The following is a 19,757-nucleotide window of genomic DNA, read 5'->3' as shown; positions in this document are numbered from 1 at the left end:
GCAAAATAGTTCTTTACGAACTGTATCTTTACAGTTCGATTATGTCTCAACTCACAGAATGAACGACCTAAACTGCAGACAAAATAGTTATTTACGAACTGTTTCTTTACAGTTCGTATAGGTCTCAAATCATGGAATGTACCGACTGCAGAGCATCCACATGTATTGCAGGTCTTTAGAAAATATATCAGTTTCTGTGTATGTAGCAAACATAATTTGTGGATTCTGGCTTTATTTCCTCTTGTCAGGCTGTAGTTGTAGACGCCATATACAAAATAAGATGTAATACAGAATTGTACCATCTGTTATTCTCTTGTTTTTAGGAACGAATTATGTCACGGCCGACTTGATGCGTCGCACTAACTAGCTCCTTGAGCAAAGCGAGGGATCCAGTCGACCGTGATTATATAGACCAAGTCCCGACATTAAGCCACTATTAGGCGCTGCAGTCGCAACGTGGAATCTCATTCGTTTATTATTTACGTTCGAGAGAACGAGCAGTCGGCAGGAACTTTAGTTCATTTCGAACTGCTGCCAAATATAATTGTGATCTAGTTCAATAGTTCACTTTAGCGACTAGTTTGATTTGAACTACTCGTTCACGAACTACCCATCTCTAATTCGTGCACATACCTTGCAAGTGGCGAAACGTGGATCGTGCCTGACAAACCTTACCCTCAACAAGAGCTGAAGTTGGAACCTCAGAAAGTAAAGGTGAGGCAATATACAAATTATTTCCATTGCTACAGCAAGGCAACTTGATGGTTGTCTAATTATAATGTTTGTTAATGTTGTACGTTACGTGTGATGTTAGTCCTCTGTTTGGGCGCCGCTGTGACAACATATTTGCTTACTCCCTTAACTTGCTAAGCTTTGTCGCTGCTAGGGCAGTGTTTATAATGTGGAAAACATGTGATTAAGTTTCACTGTCCATCTGCTTGAGTAAACCAGTCCACAGCACAACAGTCGTAACAGAGCGATGTGGTGGTGGTGATTACTGTTTTAAGAACTAGTAAACTGTTAACAATAACCAGAGGCAAAAAGTGGAAGGGGTCCAACATTTCGAAAAATGAAAGTTTTTTTACAATTGGCTTTACGTCGAACCGACACAGATATGTCTTATGGCGACGAAGGGACAGGAAAGATCTAGGAGTGGGAAGGAAGCGGCCGTGACCTTAATTCATTTGCCTGGTGTGAAAATGGAAAACTATCGAACCCACGATCTCCCGGACGCAAGCTCACAGCCGCGAGTCCCTAACCGCACGCCCAACTCGTCCGGTAATAAAATGAAGGTAATGAAATGCCGTTATGGCTCTTAGTGCCGGGATATTCCAGGACGGTTTCGGCTCGCCAGGTGCAGGTCTTTTTATTTGACTCCTGTAGGCGACCTGCGCGTCGTGATGAGGATGAAATGATGATGAAGACAACACATACACCCAGGTTAAAATCCCTGACCAGGCCGGGAATCGAACCCGGGACCCTCTGAACCGAAGGCCAGTACGCTGACCGTTCAGCCAACGAGTCGCACAAAATGAAGGTAGGTATCGGTCAAAGAAAGACAAGGGTCACAAAGGGCGTGAAAATGAAGTACTTCCTTTTAGGGTTGGGCAGACCGGAACAGTCAGCTGTTCGGAAACATTAAAGGCGGGATTCCACTGAGGCAACATTTGGGCGACATGGAGCATGCGACAGTGAAGCATGCTGCTGTCGACTTTCAATTGAAGAAACACGTCACGACATATACCGTGCGGCTGTGTGGCATGAGACATGTTGCTATCTTGTCGAACACTCTGGTGCCGCATGCCTCAAAAATATGCTTGTCGAATAGTGTCGCCCGGGATCCAACAGTGTGTGGATCGGTGCTACAATTTCCGTGCGACAAGATGAAGTGAGTTATTGAAAACACTGCGAATTTAATTGGGGTTTATCACAATGCTCCGGAATTGCGGAATGTAACATTGAGTGATTATAAAAACAGTAGAAAAGAAAGCATATGTCAAAACGGCCCCCAGAAAAATATGACTGCAGTGTCCACGAACTGAAGAAAATTTTAAAAATGCGTTCAGCTTTCCACCGAGAGCATAAAAAATTCAGAAAATGAAAACTGGTGTTGCTTCTCCATTGAGAGGAAATCTGTGGTTCGCGTATAATCTACTTACCTTTCTTCTTGACATCGATGCTCCAAACGTCAGGTTACAATGAGAAACGTGAGATGAATTGATTTTATGCTACTGTTTTCCCCTAATAAATGAAATAAGTTAACTGCTTATGAACTTTTGTAAATAAAATTGTGATTTGTTCAATGCCCAGCGGGCTGAGTGGCTCAGACGGTTGAGGCGCTGGTCTTCTGACCCCAACTTGGCAGGTTCGATCCTGGCTCAGTTGGTGGTATTTGAAGGTGCTCAAATAATAATAAATTCTACATATCAGTATATTATGGCATTTCCATGCCTATGGATTTCTCGTAAAGACGTCGTTTAATAGCATAACAACAAATGGTTCTCTTTTCTACACTGTTAACACACAACAATTAATCTACTTTTTATTCGGATATTCTTCGCCGCTACTCTAATTACGCAGTCTTCCAACACTGTTTCATCATAGTCTTTTTCTTCCTCACTATGTCTACTTATTGCCGGCCCGTGGTGTAGGGGTAGCGTGCCTGCCTCTTACCCGGAGGCCCCGGGCTCGATTCCCGGCCAGGTCAGGGATTTTCACTTGGGCCTGAGGGCTGGTTCGAGGTCCACTCAGCCTGCGTGATTAGAATTGAGGAGCTATCTGACGGTGAGATAGCGGACCCGGTCTAGAAATCCAAGGATAACGACCGAGAGGATTCGTCGTGCTGACCACACGACACCTCGTAATCGGCAGGCCATCGGGCTGAGCAGCGGTCGCTTGGTAGGCCAAGGTCCTTCAAGGACTGTAGTGCCATGGTAATTTTGTCTACTTATTGTCATAGTTGCCACGAGTTATCTTTCATTAGCCTAGTATAACTGTATTAGAAATGTGAACTATAAGGGGGTAAAATAATCAAAATGGGGTTAGGCTATTCTGCTTAAAACTAATAGGCCTACATTTTAAATTTTAAAATATCATTAAATTCCAGTGAACAAGAAGTTTCTAAATCTTCCCGTACCTCTAGGTATACAAATTCTAGTACACGACCTTCATCTGACAAAGTATTGAAAAAAATCATCACTAATGGCTTTCGCCTCTTGAAAATTCCGACGTGGTTTGTTTGCCAAGGGCTCCATGCCTTATCAGCTTGGATCACTCCGCACCATGCACATTTCCGGGATGATTCGTGAGATGATAGGTTGAGAAATTCGAAACAAGGAAGTATAGCTGTCACCAGCCGGTCAAAGTCGAGTGAGGAACTGTTGTCTTGGTTGCCTTGATGGAATAACGACAAGTCTCCACAAGTGACGCATGCTACACTCGGCAACACATGTAGCATACCATATATTTTGTGCCCGACTGACAACAAGCCGCATGCTCCATGTCGCCCAAATGTTGCCTCAGTGCAATCCCGCCTTAGGAGCTTGTGGTCGACACACGGAACTGACTGAGTGGAAGAGGAAGTACGCCACGCTGCGCGTCAGCGAGAGAGAGAGAGAGAGAGTGTGTGTGTTTTTGCCAGATGGGAAATACAACGTGTACCAGCGAGATGCCTTGTAGCTCTGAGAGTCAACATAGGTGGTGATTATTGTTTTAAGAGGAAGTACAACTAGGCAACCATCCTCTATAAAACACTAATCAGACAGAAGAAATGGAAGGGATCCGACACTTCGAAAAAACGAGGGTATCGGCCAAACAAAGTCAAGGGCTACGAATAATAAAATACTCCCTAGCCCTCGGAACGCTAATAAAGTCGGGGTCGGAAAAGAACAAGAGTTGACCAAGGAAGGTCGGATAGGATAGATGAAAGTGAGGAAGCAATGCCAGGAGGGCGTGGTCGTATGTGGGAGTGAGAACGCTTACAGCCAAACCCATCACAGCTGACTGAAGTGAATACGGTGAACGCATATTGTAATTGCGGGAATTTTCACACATGAACACTGTACGACACACCAAAAGTAATATTAAGTTGGTGTTGTAGCAATTATAATGTCGTGTTGCACGATATTCCTGGAACAACATTTCACAGCTAAGATTCTAAGTAACTTATGTATTCTTGTGCTAACATTCCGGAGTCCACGAAGCACCGTCCACATTTTGTAAGAATATTTAGGTTCGACTTGCTTACCACCTCTGAAATGTGTATCCCATTGTGGCCGGTGGCGCTAGAAGAAGACTGTCGTAAAAAGTGATAAAAGGAGCCCAACATGGGAGTGTTCGTTGGTGACCACAGGGCCTTTAGCTGAGTCTTGCATTGCTTTCACTTGCATCAGGCTCCTCACTTTCATCTATTCTATCCAACCTCACTCGGTCAACTGTCGTTCTTTTCCGACCCCGACGGTATTACGTGTGGAGGCGCAGGGGGTCTCATTTCCACATCGTTCGTGGCCCTTGCCTTTCTTTGGCAAGTACCTTTATTTCTCGAAGTGTTGGGCGCCTTTCATTTTCCCCTCTGATTAGTGTTAATAGAGGACGGTTTACTTGATGGTTGTACCTCCTATTAAAACAATAATCACCACCACCACTCTTAACAATGTTACTAAAACCCAGTTTGTTGATTTACTCCACATCCCCTCAAGCATTCAGATTGCGGTAGCCTACCGCTTGATTTTACTGATATCTGCTGAAGATTTACATCCCTTGTTTTCTAGATGCTGTACTCAATTTTAGTACCGATAGTCAAGTAGCGAGAGAGAGGGAGTCGTGAGAAACAATTATCATGTCGGCCAGAGAATTTTGTTACAGTTAATGGCCGCGTTATTCTGAAAACAATTGTATAATCGTGCGATTTGAAGGTTCCCTGCTCTTGAGAAAATGTCCTATCCTAGTCTAGTTTTTTTTTTTTTTTTTCAAAATGGCGCCCGGTAATGACAACGTAGTGTTTTATTCTCCGAGTAAATTAACCGTAAAATGTGACGAAAAGTGCGGAAAATGTCGAAGATTAGTGAAAAATGGAATGTTGTGTGATTCATGTGATCGATGGTGGCATTATAAGTGCGGAAATTGCCCTAGAGACGTAAAAACTAATGAAAATGTTGACTGGATTTGTGAGCAGTGTGTTCGGAATGTTGTTGTTGGGGACGGCGTTGACGAAGCACCGAAAACAGTCGATGAGGAATATAAAAGTGCATTAGAAATTATAAACATTCTAAAAAAGGACAATGAGACTCTTAAAGTTGAAAATCAAGAATTAATAGAAAGACTGCGATCGCTAGAATTTGGGACTGACCATTCTTCGAGTGATATACCGATACAAGTAACAAACTCGAGCGCGTGGTGTCAAGTAGTTCGTGGATGGCCGGCTAAGAAGAAATCTACAACTGAATTTCCGGAAATAAACATCACAAATAGGTTTTCTGCCCTAAATAATTTAATTCTGGAAGAAAGTGATCGCGCGCGTGAAACCAAATCATCGCGATCCGCTGCCATTGCCGTGCCGAGTTTAAAATTTAGGCCTAGAATTCAGATTCAAGACCCAGTTAGGCCTAAATCAGTGAAGGTAGCTGTGTTTGGTGATAGCCAAGGAAGGGGAATTGCGGGAGTGATTAACGACGAGAACATAGCAGCAACCGGAGAAATATATCCAGGAGCTTCTATCTGCAGTGTTGTGGAAAACGTAGAAGAAGCAACTAGGAACTTCGGGAGCGGCGATGCAGCACTTATCATCGGTGGGACGAACGACGTAGCTCGCGACGACGCCAAGAATGTAAGATCACAACTTAAACATACACTAGGGAAGCTGACCCACACTAACGTCTTTGTAGTGAACGTGCCCTACAGGCATGATTTGAGTAGAGACTCGTGTGTGAACACTGAAGTGGACAAGGTCAATACAGATATTGTTAAAATTTATAAACATTTTTAGAATACTCAGGTTATTGAATGCAGCAGTTTTGAGAGATACAGTTATATAAAACATGGCCTCCATCTGAACAGTTCAGGTAAACGAAAGATAGCAAATATAACTAGTAGAAAGAGCCAGCTGTACTTCAAGCTGGCTCAGTCAACTAGAAAATGAAACTCAGGGTAGTAAGGAATTTCAAGTTAACCAATTGCAACAGTCAAGTTTTATGGAGGAAGGGGGCCTGAGATTGCTCTTGGTAAACTGTCAAAGTGTAGTAAATAAACAATTAAAATTCGGTACATTGATGGAATCTTATGAGACTGATGTGGTGATAGGAGTGGAATCGTGGTTGAGGGAAGGGGTGGGTAATAGAGAAGTATTTCCAGAAGGGTACACAGTCTATCGTAGAGACCGAGGAGATAAAAAGGGAGGGGGGGGGTGTTTATTCTGATGAAGGAAACTTACTGTTCACATGAATGGTTTACCGATGAAAGGGATGAAATATTAGGGATAAAATTAGATAATATGAAGGAGGTGGGAATTATAGGAACATACAGGCCTGGAAGAGAGGAAAGAGACATGGAAATATTTGAGAAAATAATAGATTATACTCGTAAAAACAATAATAATGATATGGTAATAATTGGGGGAGATCTAAATTTGCCTGAAGTTGAACAGAATGGAGCTGCAAGTGAAGCCCATGAACAGAAACTGGCAAATAAGTTAATTTGGGAGGGAGGATTTACACAAGTAGTACAAGAACCGACTCATCTCAACTTGCTAGATGTATTCTTGGTTAAACCATGGGAAATTGTTGATAAAACTGAGGTAATTGAAGGAATAGGAGACCATAAGGCTGTAATAATGGATGTAGGACTCGTACCAAAAAGGCTTAATAAGAGGGTTACACAAGACAAGAAATTGTACAGAAAAACTAAAGTTGATGAATTTGGGACTTACCTTAAATCACAATTCAGTTGTTGGATAAGTGAAGGGAGTAATGTGGATACACTTTGGGCTAAATTTAAAGGAATCATTTGGGAAAGAGAGAAGAGATTTGTACCTGTTAAGAAGGTTAAAATGACCTCAGATCCTGTTTATTATACAGGGGAAATAAGAAAATTAAAAAGAAAATGTAGAATAGTAAACAGGAAAATCAAAGAGGGTAGGGAAAGTAGAGAAACTAGAAAACAGCTAATGAGGGAACTGAATAGAGTGAAAAAGGAAGCAAAAGAGAATTATATGAATGGCATTCTTCAAGAGCGTAATGACCACAAAGGGAAATGGAAAAAGCTGTGTTCATACATCAGGAATCAAAAAGGAAAAGGAATCCAAATTGCTACAATGGTGGGAGAAGGGGATGAACACTATTTAACAGATACTGAAAAAGCAAACCTATTTAGTAGGGAATTCAGAGATTCAATAGAAGATTGTCATGAGTTGGAAACCGAAACAGAAGATAGAGAGGGAGAGACACAGAGGGAAACAAAATGCTTCTCATTCACAAATTAAGATATTTTCAGCAAGGAAAAGCAGCAGGAAGTGATCAAATTACTCGGAAGGTATTAAAGACAATGGGGTGGTACATAGTGCCTTATTTAAAATTTCTCTTTGACTATGCCATAAATAATAGTGCAATACCAAAGAATGGAAGGAATCTATAATAATACCAATTTATAAAGGAAAGGGTGATAAAAGGAAACCAGAGAACTACAGACCAATCAGCCTGACCAGTACAGTTTGTAAAATACTGGAGAGTTTAATATCAAAGTACATCAGAGGGATATGTGATGATAAAAATTGGTTCAAGAGGAGCCAGTATGGATTTAGAAAGACTGGTGGGATTTCAGCAGGACATATCAGATCAGTTGGATTCAGGAGGCCAGTTAGATTGCATAGCCATAGATCTTTCCAAAGCCTTTGATAGAGTGGAACATGGAATATTATTAAAGAAATTGGAGGGAATAGGACTGGACGTAAGGGTTACACGTTGGGTGAAAACATTTCTAAATTCAAGGGTTCAGAAAGTCAAAGTAGGAAATAATGTATCGCAGGAAGAGAAAGTTTTGAAGGGAATTGCACAGGATAGTGTAATCGGTCCGTTACTTTTCTTAATATACGCAAATGATTTAGGGAACAATATAACATCGAAAATAAGATTGTATGCAGATGACATAATTGTTTATAGGGAAATAAATAACATTGAGGATTGTTCAGAATTACAAAGGGACCTTGAAAGTATCCAACAATGGGTTGAAGAAAATAATATGAAGGTTAATGGAGGCAAATCAACTGTTAAAACTTTTACAAACAGGAGTTTTAAAACTGATTTTAATATACTTTGGATGAGGTAGTTATCCCAAAAGATGGCAAGTGCAAATACTTAGGTGTGAGATTTGAAAGTAATTTGCACTGGAAGGGTCATGTTGATGACATTGTTGGGAAAGCATACCGATCATTACATGTCATAATGAGGCTACTTAAAGGATGCAACAAAGAATTAAAAGAAAAAAGTTACTTGAGTATGGTTCGTCCATTATTGGAATATGCAAACAGTGTTTGGGATCCTCACCAAGAATACCTAATAAAAGAACTAGATGGTGTGCAGAGGAAAGCAGCAAGATTTGTAACAGGGGATTTCAGGAGAAAGAGTAGTGTATCAGAAATGTTAAAGGAACTTGGGTGGGAAACTTTAAGTAAGAGAAGGGAGAAAACTAGACTTATAGGATTATATAGAGCCTACGCAGGAGAAGAAGCATGGGGAGATATCCGTGAGAGGCTTCAGTTGGAAAATAATTATATCGGCAGGACTGACCACAAATATAAAATTAGAAGGAATTTTAGCAGAAGTGATTGGGGTAAATTTTCATTCATTGGGAAGGGTGTGAAGGAGTGGAACAGTTTACCAGGGGTAGTGTTTGATCCTTTTCCAAAATCTATACAGATATTCAAGAAGAGAATAAACAGCAACAGAGAAAATAAATGAAGTGTTAGAGGGCATTCGACCAGTGCAGGCTATTGTAAATTTTAAAAATGTGTTTGAATAAATTAATTCCATCCCCTGGTCTAAGGAGTTTGGACAGCCCAAGTAGGAGACTGCCTGTAGGGGTGAATACAGTGGGGACTTCGAGGGCCCTGGGACCGCTACGGTAGCTGTGAAGGCCCTTCAGGAACTCTGAAAAGTGGTGGCAAAAGGGGCTCTGGTTAAGACGCAGCAGGTCGTTATGCTACTTAGGATCAGAATGGGTAAAAAAAAAATAATTAAAAAAAAGTAAATAAATAAATAAATGCAATGTAAAGTTTAATCTTATACCAGTTGTATAGTATCATTTGAAGTAATTCCACATACTGTATATCAGTTGACTATATTTGTAAGTAGTACAGGAGATATTATAAGTAGAATTTTGTAAACAATATAAATTTATTAAGAATAAGCTGTGTGTTTAATAGAAAACATTGTTAGCGTAAATTGTATAATATTGTATTATAGGAAAATTTTCTTCTCTTGTTAATTTAATATTTAGTGCTTGACAATAATGTATTTTAGTGTACCATTTGCCACCGAGGTAGACACCTCATTTGCAAATAAAGAGATTTTGATTTTTTTTTTTAAATTTGAAAAATGCCCAACGCAAGAACTGAGTCACAGAGAGTCATGTAATTTTTATTCCCTGATTCGTTCCTACAGAGTTGCCGAAATATCCCTACATTTTCCCTACTATGTTATATTTTCTCCTTTAATACCAGTTATCTTGTTTATAGGCGTAAAGTAAACTCTAAAATACCACCTCATCCTAATTTGAAATAACCTAATATGTTAGCATGGTTAAGATTAAAGCACATCATGAACTGTTTAAAAAACTGGAGACACGATTAGCTCAGTGGCTTAGCAGCTGGCTTCCCTCCCAGAAGGCTGGGGTTCAAAGTCCGATCAGTCGTGTGTTGCAATTTTCATCTTATCAATGAATAATTAACCTAGCCGAGGCCTGTGTCCATGTTCGAGGATCAGACGCTTGTATCACTGCTGATATCTCATACCCAACAATTCGATAGCCACTTTGTTGCTCTCAGTACCTCGTACAAATTATTTGCATCTGTTTTAACAGTACCCCCCGAACTATATTTACCGAGCTCGATAGCTGCAGTCGCTTAAGTGCGGCCAGTATCCAGTACTCGGGAGATTGTGGGTTCGAACCCCACTGTCGGCAGCCCTGAAGATGGTTGTCCGTGGTTTCCCATTTTCACACCAGGCAAATGATGGGGCTGTAGCTTAATTAAGGTCACGGTCACTTCCTTCCACTTCCTAGGCATTTCCTATTCCGTCGTCGCCATAAGACCTGTCTGCGTCGGTGCGACGTAAAGCAACTTGTAAAAAAAACTATATTTACATTACTATGTGCGACATAATCTGAATAAAATGCAAAAATTCTTGGCCCCTGATACGTCTTTCGTCTACCGCTACCGATAAATATCTAAGCCTCCTGAGAATAATTGTGACCATACTCAATCTAGTGCAAACCTTTTCCAACTAGCCTGTCGGTCAAGGTCTTGTTTATTACTTTTAATGTGCCACCAGTTATTTTCCTTTAAAATCATCATGAAACCCCCTCATTTGATTTAATTTAAGTATTATATTGCATTGCATATAATTCCCTGCGACTGAATATTTCATTATTTTATTTTGCAAACATCGCTGACGTCAAAAAGAGTACATTTTACAAATAAGATATATTTTTGCTTTAACCTAATAAAATTTGTAAATAAAGGCATTAAAATTAATTGTGTCACACTTCTTTATTGAAACGTAGTTGGCTCCACGGCTAAATGGTTAGCACGCTAATCTTTGGTCACAGATTCCTGGGTTCGATTCAAAGTGAGGTACAGAATTTTAACCATCACTGGTTAATTCTGTTGGGACGGTTGCTGGGTTATGTGTAGTCTACATGATCATTTCATCCTCATCAGGACGCGCAGGTCACCTTCGGGCATTAAATCAAAAGACCTGCACCTGACGAGCCGAACTTGTCCTCAGAAACTGCCAGCACTAAAAGCCATATGTCATTTTGTTAAATTAAAGCGTAATGTTAAAATATGCTGTGTTGCTAGATTATCGACATGTTAAAAACATTAAAATATGTGAGTATGTTGTGTCACAGAAGTCCCTGATCTAGCACGTTGGGGGTCCAAAAGCAGCGCAAACAAGTCTCTCGGCCAATTTAACGGTATACTCCATGGAATTACGTTCCGCAGCTAAGTTAATTTAGTCGTACTTTTCAGTTTCTTTTAATTTTTTATGTTCTTGTGCTTCAACTGTTCAGCTTTACTGCCATTTAATATTTCTTCACAACGCATGCACGCACTTAGCTTCTTGAGGAGTCAGCCAAGCCCAAAATCCATTTTCCTCCAACCATTTATTTCAAAAAAGCTTGTCTTCTGCATGATTTTTCAGTCTTTAAACGTTGTTCCCTATTTTCACGTACGTTTTTAGGTTTAGACGGGCCTTGGTGTTCTTCAGGTAACATATAGACAAAGAAATACTCTTTCAATTCACCGAAATGAACGGTAAAACACGCAACTTAAGTACTAGCGGCGGAGGATACCAGCAGCCAACAAGCACTGAGTCGGCACCGCTGATCGAACTCAGGGGATTCACACCCAACAAGTATGACACTTAAAGTCAAGAATTTCATATTTGGACCATATTAACAAAACAATGAATTAGATTGTACAAGGTCCACCTTTTCAATACAAATGCATTAATGCTGGAATGTTGGTAATTTTACCCGTTAATAAAAATATCTTAGTATGGAAAACACCTACATTTTGAACATATTTTGTTGAAAAGTCCCTACACAAACTTCATGAGTAAAAGTACCTTCACGTAGGGGAAAATGCCTACATCTGACAACACTGGTTGTGTGTAGTTACAGCCAGAGTAAAGTTGCACGGAACGTGAAGGAACAGGCGGAACACTGAAATTCGTGCCCAATGATCACGTTTAAAGGCTGCTTTTAGGTTAAGATTTTTCAGTCATAATGAAATACTCAGATGATGCTTACAGTGACACTACAGGTGTTCCAAGGACATTTTCACCTATTGAAATGTATCGGCCTGTATTATGAGTAATTAGGACCAGGTTACAGCTTCAGGACATGTGAAAAAGTGTAGGAACTCTGAAATACACACCCAACTACGATCAGTTTTAAATGTTGCTTTTAGTATAGAATGTTTTCTATTTTGGAAATACAACAATTACATCGACAGTAGATGTGTTTACAAATATCACAAGCAGAACCCCGGCGTGACATTCTGGTATTTTGCAGTCATTTGTACGGTGTACAATATGTTGCTGGGCTTCAACGAAACCACTCTCACAGAACACTTGAAAACAAACAGAGCACATTAAATGATTCGCATGTACCAAAGGGCAGTGGCCGGTACAATGGGACTTGCAGACACTCCAGCACGTGGCAGCACACAGTCAGCTAGTAGAGGAAGGACAGTGCATAGTGGCGCTTTTGACGGCACAGCGAGTCACAGTCTCGGTCTCACTTGACAATGTTTCAAAAGAATTGACACTCGGGTGTTCCGGAACAGCAAAACCTAACTGAGCGTGGGATAGGGACATAGTGTCCCACCCTACTCCCTAAGCCTCGTAACCCAATACCTTCGGGGTCGGGAAAGAACAAGGTCACATAGGACAGAAGAAAGTGAAGAGCCTGACACAAGTGGAAGCAATGCCAGGACTCAGCTAAGGGCCCCATAGTTGCCAATCCACCTCTTTACAACCATGGGTGTTACTCTACCTCTCCCACCCACAGTGGTCGCAGTTTCAGAAAGCATGTGCAGTAAACCTCTCATATCCGACCTGGTTTCCGGAGATAGTTGGGCTGCAAGGAGGAGGTTGTTGACTCACGCACTCGGGACCTTCTGTGTTGTGTTAGTCGTGCGCGTTATTTTTACTGTGGTAGTTATTTTCTGGCTAAACTTAAGGTACATAGCCTGTCATTTTAATTAGGGTTACAACCGCAGCATGGCAGAAAAGGAAAGAAGACTACAGCGAGTTGAACAGGCTACGATAACAACCTTCTTAATAAACAAAAGAAACATGAACTGAAGAAGGTTTTATTTGTTGTGATTTTTGTGTTTGCTTTTATACATCTGACATGTTTTATACTGTATTTGTTTTATGTCGCACAGACACAGATACATCTTATGGCGCCGATGGGACAGGAAAGGGCATAAATGTACAGCCCCAGAATTTGCCTGGTGTCAAAATGGGCAAACCACAGAAAAACCAAATTCAGATCTGCCGACAGCGGGATTCGAAGCCACTATATCCTGAATGCAAAGCGCACAGCCACTTGCACCACTTTTAACTCAGATACCGGGTTTTACTGTACGTGATGTTTTTGCTTTTTATTCTAAAGAGTTGAAGAAAGGGTCATTTCATAGCAGTGATTGTACCTAAATATGCTCGATTGACGTTATAAGTAGTCTGAATTTAACTTCGGCCCCCGCACGCCTTCACAGACTCACACAGCTACACCTTTATCCGTGAACTGCCCTCCGATACACTTAAATTCACTATTTGGTTTCCATCAGCAATTTACATTTATACAGAAAAATACAACAGTAATAACACGTAGAACACACGTACACAAAAATACACAGGTTTCACAATTTCCGAGCGGCGACATACCGTATACACAAAGGACGTAGGCCATCATATGACTGTCTTGATCTACAACAAAATAATGGAGGGGGGGGGGGGAACAACTACTTATAACATAGGTAATACATTTCATATTATTCCATATTGAAGACCATTATTATTATTATTATTATTATTATTATTATTATTATTATTATTATTATTATTATTATTATTATTAACTTTATCGTCCATGTTGGACCACTTGAGTCTTCCATGTACACTTTTTCGTTGAAGGTTGTACTTAATCACAAAGAATGGGTACCATCCACCTAATCAATACTTTATTATATCTTGTTACTAAGCAGTACCGGTTTCAACCTTCTCAGCTGGTTATGAGATCTAAAGTTAACTTAATATATAATTTTAAAAACATTACTAAATCTAATGAAGAATGTCACATGATGTGAGTGATAATATTAAAATATACAATAATATGATGTGTTTCCTGGTTTAGAAAACAAGCGTCGATATTCTATGACATGTATATGTTACATAAAATTCTAGTGTATTGTTCGTGAGTAGTAGATAATTTGGTGAAATACAATTTCAACACGTGAAATGTTTATGGTATTCTTGAGGTACACTTTGAAGTTCAGTTCATATTGGTGAATTGTTGCATACATTCATTGGTATGTTTATATTAAGCATTCTACGGTTTTCTTTTTGCCAAATTTTCATGATGTATTCTAGAACCACATTGAAGAGCAGTGGGGATAATCCGTCACCTTGTCTGAGGCCTGTATTTATTGTAAAAGCATTTGACAATTCTCCCCTGAACTTTACCTTTGAAATTGTGTTGATTAAAGTTAATTTTTGTTAATTTAGGATGAAGGCCATATGATCTGAGGATTTTTAACAGTGGGTCTGTGTGTACTATCATAAGCCTTTTTGAAATCTATGAATGAAATAAACAGCTGTTTATTTCTGTATTTCTAATATTCCATTATTAGTTTCAGGCTGAGAATTTGGTCTGGGCAACTTCTGTATTGGCGAAATCCTCCTTGGTATTCTCCAAGTTGTGGTTCCTGTTGTAAATTATGCGGGAGAAAATTTTGTAAGCGCAGTTCAAAAGACGTATTCCTCTGTAATTGTCTGGATTAGTTTTACCTCCTTTTTTGAATAATGGATGGATTACGCCTGAGGTCCAATGTTCTGGGATTTTCTCTGTGATACACATTTTCACTAGATGCTGATGTAAATTTACAATTGCTTGTTTCCCTGGCTTTTTCCAGATTTCTGCAAAGACTAGGTCTTTACAACATGCCTTGTAATTTTTTAGTTCCTTAATTGCAAATTCTACCTCATTGGTAGCTGGAGGATCTATTAGATCTGGGGTTGTTAAAACGGGTGTGTCAGTATTTACTTCTAAGTTTTCCAGTGGGTCGTCGCAATTTAAAAGTTTGTTGAATGTCTCTGCGAGGATCTCTGAATTTTCTTGATTACTATGGATTAACCTTCCTGATTTATCTCTCAGCATTAATATTGGGGACTCATATTTTTTAAGGTATTTGCCAAAGGTTTTATAATAATCTCGGGATTGCTTTTAGTTAAAATTATCTTCTATCCTTTGTAAGGAATTTTTAAGATGTTTGATTTGGTTTGTCTGATTATTTTATGGATTGACTTTCTTTGTTTAATTAGTTCTAAATTTTTATTTGTCTGATTTTTGCGCTTGATGATTTATCCAAGCTCGGTGTCTTCCCTCAATTGCCTGGTCGCATTCTTCATTATATTTTGATCTTAACAACAGAGTGATCTGACCTTGAGTCTTCCCACTTAGGACTTGACATTGTAGATTTCATGATGGTGAAACTTATCCATGCAAAAATGGTCCTGTTGCCATTCACCTTTTCGGAAATCAGGATGTTTCCAAGTTTTTAATTTGTGAGGTTTCCTTTTAAACTATGTTGATTTGGAGATAAGATTGTGGTTTCTGAATAATTCAACCAATCTTTGACCGTTTTTATTCATCCCCTTATGTGCTGGACATTTTCTAATGATATCTCTATCTTCTTTCTTGTCGCAGTTGTGCATTAAAATCACCGAGGAGAATTTTAATGTGTGATGGAGGTATGTTTGATCCAGGAGAACCCAGAACTTTTGTGCTTCTTTTTATCCTTTAAGGTGTTATTTTTCTGATTACTGGGAGCATGTACACTGATTATTATTGATTTAAGCCCACTAAGGAGCGCTGGTGACTAGTTCTTCCTCGATGCTCTTCTTTGTTCCCAATATCTCTTGAGCCCTGCTGATAATTTCTCCTTTCTCTCCTGTGAAAGGGGCTTCCGACTTCTAGGAACTCTAGGTGGTGGGGTCCAAGACTGTACCATAGCACAAAATTTGGAACGATCTTCTATATCAATATCTGAAATCCCAGCCGAATCCAAGTCCTTCTGTACTTCATTAAGCCACAAGCTTCCAGTCTTGTAGCTTTTAACCAAAGAAAAGATCTTCTTGGTAAGCCTGTTGCTGTCCATTCGTTGTAGGTGTCCATAGAACTTAAGCCTCCTACGTCGCATGCTGGTATTGGCTGATTCTAACTGTCGATACAGCTCAGAGTTCGATTTAAGTCTGTAGGTTCCATCTGGGAGCAATCTCGGTCCATGAATTTTCCTGAGGATACGTCTTTCGGCTTTCTCTAGATCATCCATGGTGCCCTTTTTGTTCATCAGTAGGGTCTCTGAGGCGTACAAAAACTGTGGTCTGACAACAGTTTTGTAATGACAGATCTTAGCATTTTTCGAAATGCACCTCTTATTATAATGGTTGTGGGATAGTTGGTACGCTGCATTGAGTTTGTTACATCTTTCTAGGATGGATGTACCGTCTCTACCATTGGGGTGGACCCATTCACCAAGATAGCAGAAGCGATTGACTTTCCCAATCGTTCCATGTATGGTCGTCAAAGGGGGGTTACCGGGATGCCAAGTCTCAAAGTACTTAGTTTTGTCATACGATATGTGTAATCCAGCCTTCACCGCTATCTCGTGCAGGGCTTCAATAGCAATGACAGCATCCTTAGAGTTGTTGGTTAGGACTGCAATGTCATCTGCGAATGCTAGGCACCTGATCTCAATCTTTCGAGTCCCGGCTCCAATGGCAACTGGTTTGATTTCTAGATTCCTCAGTGTACATTCCCAGTTCCTGATGACTTTATCAAGCACTAGATTAAACAGAACGGGTGAGAGGCCATCACCCTGCCGTACTCCAGTTTTTATCTTGAAAGTCCGAGATAGTTCTCCCCTGAACTTCACCTTAGATGTTGTATCCGTAAGAGTCTGTTGGATGAGGGTGCGTGTGTTGTAATCAACACCTCGTTCTTGCAGTACGGAGAAGAGTGTCCGGCGGTCGATGGAATCATAAGCTTTTTTAAAGTCTACGAAAACCACAGCGATGTTCATACTCCTTACTTGTTTTAGTTGGAGAATGGTTTTTAGGTTGAAGATCTGCTCGGTACAAGACCGTCCCCGCCGAAATCCTCCTTGATATTCACCAATCGTTCGATCACATTGGCTTTCTACATTGTCCAGTAAAATCCTTGACAGCACTTTGTATGCTACTGACAGCAGAGATATCCCTCGGTAGTTGTTGACATCACTGCGGTCACCTTTTTTATGTAAAGGGTGTATGATAGCTGATTTCCAGTCATCAGGGATCCTGCCAGTCTCCCAGCAATCGATCAAGATCTGGTGTATGGCCTCTGTGATCTTATTTCCACCTGCTTTTAGAGCTTCCGCAATGATGCCATCTTCCCCGGGTGCTTTGCAGTTCTTAAGATGTCCGATGGCATTAGCAACTTGCTGCATTGTTGGTGGGTTAGATGGGAGGTGTATCTCTGGAGGATCTTCAACAGGTAATCTTTCCGTGGGCTCTTCGCAATTGAGCAGCTGCTCAAAGTAGTTTGCCAAAAGTTCCACATTCTGGCTGTTGCAGGTGACCAACTCCCCGTCTGTATTCTTAAAGTGAAGACATTGTGGTTTATAACCTGAAAGTTCCTCTTTGTACACTGATGATTGTGTAGATTTTATTTGCAGATTTCAGAGTTAGTGTTGGAAGTCTGGGGGATTGAGATTTAAATTCCATGACTGAATCTATGATTTTGAGATTTATTAGAAATCCATTACCAAACTGCGGACAGTTTTTCATCACTCGTTTTCCATGTAGTACCCTTGTGATTCTATTGGGTCTTGATCGCTACGGTATTTATTTCTTGAAGGGCCATGATTAGAATTTTATGTTTGTCCGTGATGTCAGTGACAATCTTTATTTGGCACAAAGAGTTAACATTGTGTGTTGAGAAGAAAGAGATTTCTTTAGGTTTAATTCTTTGAAGCTTTTGTGTTGAGTTTTCAGATGCTCCAATCCATCATAATCCTCCGAATGACAGCCCACCGCATCCGAATGCTGTCTTTTCTGCAATATGTGATTGAAGTCGGTGCAATTCTTCTTCAAAAGACTTTTCATGGTCGACTGTCTAAGGTGTCACCTTGAGATGAGGATAAATCCTCGAGTTACAATTCCAAATGTTATTTAGAAAGTTGAAGATGAGAGATGAAAGATGATTGTATAAAATTGTGAAGAAGGCTTTCTGGCTTATTTCATTGTAGTTGTTCAGGACTGGGACTAGGCATTTCCTCCATACCCTGCAATCGTTATGGTTTTCCCGCCAATACTCGGGCGATGGGGTCGCCACATCCCTACACCAGGGAACACCAATATAATGCATAACAATTACTACTTATACCACTCAGCTTGTGTTTATTCTTCAGATGTACGTTCGCACACAAGGAACAAACTGCACTGCGTTCACGAATGAAGTCATGCGTAACCCTCCAATGTACACACACGTTATAATATATTGCGGAGCACCAACTGGGGTCTGGTGGACCCATTTAAAAACATTAATTTTATTCTCTTCCTGTCCCTAACTACGTTCCGGCATTTTGATTGGGCAAGACACAATGGTATATGACGTCACTCGTAGCAATGAAGTAAATGAATTCCATTACCAACCTGCGCACAAGAAATACACAACTGCTCAGACCAATGGAGGTGTCACGGGGACACTAGAGGCCTAGGGCCGCTTCGCGGCTTCTAACCTGGGGGCGCCCCCCTTTGCTTGATCCAGACCAATGGCTTTGTCACTGACCAATGCTCTAACCAGTCCAGACCAATGGCTTTGTCACTGACCAATGCTCTAACCAGTCCAGACCAATGGCTTTGTCACTGACCAATGGTCTAACCAATCCAGACCAATGGCTTTGTCACTGACCAATGGTCTAACCAGTCCAGACCAATGGCTTTGTCACTGACCAATGGTCTAACCAATCCAGACCAATGGCTTTGTCACTGACCAATGGTCTAACCAGTCCAGACCAATGGCTTTGTCACTGACCAATGCTCTAACCAGTCCAGACCAATGGCTTTGTCACTGACCAATGGTCTAACCAGTCCAGACCAATGGCTTTGTCACTGACCAATGGTCTAACCAGTCCAGACCAATGGCTTTGTCACTGACCAATGCTCTAACCAGTCCAGACCAATGGCTTTGTCACTGACCAATGGTCTAACCAATCCAGACCAATGGCTTTGTCACTGACCAATGGTCTAACCAGTCCAGACCAATGGGTTTGTCACTGACCAATGGTCTAACCAATCCAGACCAATGGCTTTGTCACTGACCAATGGTCTAACCAGTCCAGACCAATGGCTTTGTCACTGACCAATGGTCTAACCAGTCCAGACCAATGGCTTTGTCACTGACCAATGCTCTAACCAGTCCAGACCAATGGCTTTGTCACTGACCAATGCTCTAACCAGTCCAGACCAATGGCTTTGTCACTGACCAATGGTCTAACCAATCCAGACCAATGGCTTTGTCACTGACCAATGGTCTAACCAGTCCAGACCAATGGCTTTGTCACTGACCAATGGTCTAACCAATCCAGACCAATGGCTTTGTCACTGACCAATGGTCTAACCAATCCAGACCAATGGCTTTGTCACTGACCAATGGTCTAACCAGTCCAGACCAATGGCTTTGTCACTGACCAATGGTCTAACCAATCCAGACCAATG

The 19,757-nt window shown here is 40.7% G+C and overlaps 1 long non-coding RNA gene across 1 annotated transcript in view; it reads left to right on the top strand.

Moving 5' to 3' along the window:
• The first annotated feature begins 619 nt into the window (after positions 1–619).
• Positions 620–19,757, top strand: part of LOC137502944 (uncharacterized) — a 44,013-nt gene continuing 24,875 nt past the window's right edge. Inside the window, exon 1 of the long non-coding RNA XR_011018938.1 lies at positions 620–714. This is a non-coding gene — a long non-coding RNA (uncharacterized lncRNA). The remainder of the gene's footprint in view (positions 715–19,757) is intronic.

This window comes from Anabrus simplex, chromosome 13 (genome assembly GCF_040414725.1).
Source record: "Anabrus simplex isolate iqAnaSimp1 chromosome 13, ASM4041472v1, whole genome shotgun sequence".
In the NCBI taxonomy this organism is placed as follows: domain Eukaryota; kingdom Metazoa; phylum Arthropoda; class Insecta; order Orthoptera; family Tettigoniidae; genus Anabrus; species Anabrus simplex.
The sequence above is the reverse complement of the archived record's forward strand: the minus strand, read 5'-3'. Positions and strand labels throughout refer to the sequence as shown.